Genomic DNA, 4,217 nt, shown 5'->3' with positions numbered 1-4,217 from the left:
TAACTAACAAGTCAGTAAAAGACACTGTCTATTACGGGACTGCATTAATATTTTCTTGTCTCGGTATGATACCAGCTGACAATATTCTGCTGCACTGGCATATTTGCAATAGGCCTATTTACACTGTGGCTCTGTATTATTCCCGGACTGGTACATACTCTGATACGGGACTGCGTTAATATTTTCTTGTCTCCGCTGGCACTCTTTTGCTGCAATAGCACACTTGTAATATTTACAGTGTGCTTTTGAATTATCACCTGATATAGCCGGTACTTCACATAACCACATTCTAGAAGCTTTTCTAAATTTTTTAGTGTTTTCTTATCCTTACTTATATTTTTTAAGATACAATGCGCATTAATTTCACAAGGAGCTGACAATTTTATGAAAGAAAAATGAGATGAATTAACCTCCACATACATTAGACATAATGACAACGAAAGTAAATACCTTTGCACCTCACAACGTTGAAAAGGCAACTGAAACTCTGAAAGTGACTGAAACAGCGGCGACCGCGCACAAACTGACAGAACGAGTATGTAGCGCGTAGGCTACAGTACTGTACTAGCGCTTTACAAACTACCACTACCATTGTCAAGTTTAAGCCCAATTCTGCACATCACGTTATCATCAATTTTGTTGACAGTGGTAATATGATAGAAATAAAGGACATTTGGCGTCCTTTCTAAATGCAAAAAAGGACAAGGACTGAATACCTAAATTAAAGGGCTGTCCTTTGAAATAAAGGACGGTTGGCAACCCTAATCTTCGTCTACTATCATGTCCGCAATAAGAGAATTGCAAGAACTACAGCTAGCACACCTACTCCATTACTTTACTTTTGGTAGAGTATTTCCAAATATAGCTCCTTTTGTGATATCATGAAACATGTTTGTAAATTCGTGAGAATTAGAAATAACCCACTGATTAAGTCAGCCTATATTGAACAACGCCATCATTGGCCCACTTTGTGTAGATATTTAGAAAAGGGTGGAGAAGCTTCTCATGACATTGTTAACTTTGCCAGACAGTTGAACTTAATCCTAATTAACAACGCAATATATTCAAGGTAAAGATTAACACATGCAGGTACCACCAAGAATGATTTAATTTTGTTGCCCCTAGTGGAAAAATTGTTGTATCTTGAACACGTTCATAACACCAACCTTCACTGTGGAGTCAATATACTTACCTCGATTTTCAGGCAAGAGTGTTGGACACCCTCAGTGATAGTGTTAGCAAAGATGGTAGTTAGTAGATGTCTAGCGTGTAAAATGATGCTCAGAGCTCCATTGTCACGACCTCCTCAACCTCAGCTACCAAGCCCTTGCGTGACTCTGACGATACCGTTTCACTAAGCAGGACTTGACCGCACAGGCCCAATCAGTCTACAGAAGGGTCATGCGTACATCCTTCTAATTATATGTCTCAGCTCGTGCAGTGTACCTGGATCTGGTAACTAACCTGAGTACTGACATCTTCATCCTGTGCCTACGCAGATTTGCTGCCTGTCATGGTGCACCGGCAGAGATCTACTATGACAATCACGGCACGTTTAAGTCGACAAGTACCTTGTTGGCTAACCTTTGCAAAGAAGAAGCAACCTAGACGTTTTTGAATCAGGAAGGAATTCGTTGGAACTTCCAAACACCATGTTGGGAAAGGTGAAATGTTCGGAAGACTCATCGGGGTAATGAAACGTGCCCTGGCAGTCTGACTCAACAGAACCTTGTTCACGGAGGAACAAGCAAGGACGCTCGTTAAAGAAGCAGTGTGTAATCAACAACCATCCTCTTACGTACTGCAGTGATGTCTGCGAGGATGAAGTCCCCAGTCCATCACATCTTCTACGAGGTAGAACCATTCATTTGCTGCCAGCCAGTGGCGTCGTGAAGGTTGCTGGCGCCCGGGGGCAAAGTGTTTTATGGCGCCCCCAAAGGGCGGGGGGGAGGGAGGACTATTTTTATTTGAGTGTGCTAATCTTGGCAGGAAATGTTTGCCTTCATTATTTTAGATATATTGTGTTGAAAACAAAACATTCTAATTTGCATAATAATATTCTGGAATGATAGAACACAAACCGAATTTGCAAACTGAAATAGATTATTTTACATATAAAAGATATACTGTAATTAATTAATAATTAGCCCTCATAAATAAATTCCAAAATGTTAATAAGATTACTAAAATATAGATTATAGTAAAGCATCACAGTAACTAGTAACTCTTAATAACCAAAGACAAATGGCAAATTAAATAAATTTGACTAAAAAAGGAGTTAAACATTCGGGAATACAGGGGCTAAGAAAATAATGAAAATGTACAATTTGTTGCCAGCATAGAAGTTAATACTAGAAAAAAAAAAGATTTTGTGGTAAAGACTGAATAGTTATAATGCCTGAAAAGAAAACTGATAAGAACAAAGATGAATTAGTTCACTAACTATAAACCTTACTTTTCTTTAATTTTAACGTGTCAAAATAATGAAAAAAAAAAGATTAAAGTGATAGTTGCTTAGGATCAACCATATGCAAGGAAATAAAACGGTATAAAGGTACAAAAATGTAAAGATAGCCAGATATTGATAAAAGAAAACCTAAACAAAGAAAAGGGGGGTACCTATCCAATATCTGCACTGACTCACAGTCACTGAACCACTTATTTTACAGTATTAGTACGTAATAAAATTTGATGGTATAGTAATTAACACATTATGATTACATTTATATATAATGAACATTAAAGGAAGTCAATCTTCATTAAATATAGAATATGTACTGAAAACTCGTAAAAACTTAAAGATTCTAAGTTATTGGTTTCATCACCTCCATTTCCCCCAAAATAGATGTCTTCCCAACTTTAATTTGGCGCACCCTTAATGCTGCGCCCGGGGACATATGTCCCCCCCTCCCCCGCCCCCCTCTCACGACGCCTCTGCTGCCAGCTGCAGACCAAACAAAAGTATGTTAATACCTTCACGACCAAGAAGATTAGCGCAGAATACTGTAATTCAAATTGGTAGACGCTCTATGTGCCTTTAGGTAACGTTGGAGTACCGAGTATCAGTAGATTCTACGCCAATGTCATGAGTTCAGCTCTGGAACGCCGACCCTTCTACGTTGCGTGATGTCAATTTGGAAAAAAAAAAGACTGATCGACATCGCAAGTTTTGGCCTCTGGGTAAAGTTGTAGAACTGTACCCCGGAGGAGATGATGTCGTAAGTTTGGCAAAAGTCTTGTGTGAGGGCGATGAATGTCTCGTCCCAACAGAACATATCGTTATGTTAGAAGTGAACGACCGACACTCAGACTGTAGCAGTGATGTGTCATATGAAGTGAATGACAAGAATGAACTTGTAAGTGCTGAACGTGTAACTAACAACAATTTTAGTGAAACTGTAACCGATAATCATGAACTAGATAATGAATCAGAGACACTGGGTGACGACCTTAGCGAAAGACAGAATCCAGTGGAATTTAACATAGTTGGGGCTAGACCCAAAAGGAAAACAACTCTCGCTCAAAGTGAGAAAATGAGAAATCTGAAATGAGAGGGTAAACTCTAGTATTTGTGTTGTCCGTGAACAATGTTCCTAGGAGGAACGTGCTATGGAGCTGTGAGAAAGTCAAGAGAACCTAGTGATAGATTAAGTAAATACAATTGCGTGCTACCGAGTTAAAAGGAGCACCAAAATTTAGTTGTGTGTGCTTCATTTTTTGACTGATTTCTGCAATGTTGTGTTGAATTGCAAGACTCATAAAGTGTCATATGCATTTACTTGTGTCGCGAGCCATATGCAATTTTGTGAGCCCTCCAAATTTGCATCTGGGCCGTAAGTCAAAGTGGAACATTAACCACTTCAGCCCTCATTGTTTTGTTTTTCTGCCTTGTCGTCAGACTCATCTGGTTGGGAGAATGTCGACAAAGATTTACAGCTGGATTTTTGCCATCATAAAACTTCCATCTAGTCATTTTAAATTGTCATTAAATATGGCGTCTCTTATGTGCAATCGAACGTACGATGTACATATCGACAAGAGAGTGATGTGGCAGAATGTGAAGTTTTGATTTGACTTTTGGTGATGTCATATATTTTCCTGTGATGTTGTAAAATCCTGTAATGTGCGCTGATGGCTGCACTGATAATTGAGGACAACTTCTACGATCGCAATTCCGATGGAATAATGGTTTTTGCAGTTGCAAATATTCGAATGTT

Source organism: Macrobrachium rosenbergii, chromosome 16, assembly GCF_040412425.1.
Source record: "Macrobrachium rosenbergii isolate ZJJX-2024 chromosome 16, ASM4041242v1, whole genome shotgun sequence".
Classification (NCBI taxonomy): Eukaryota; Metazoa; Arthropoda; class Malacostraca; order Decapoda; family Palaemonidae; genus Macrobrachium; species Macrobrachium rosenbergii.
Note: the sequence above shows the minus strand (reverse complement) of the source record.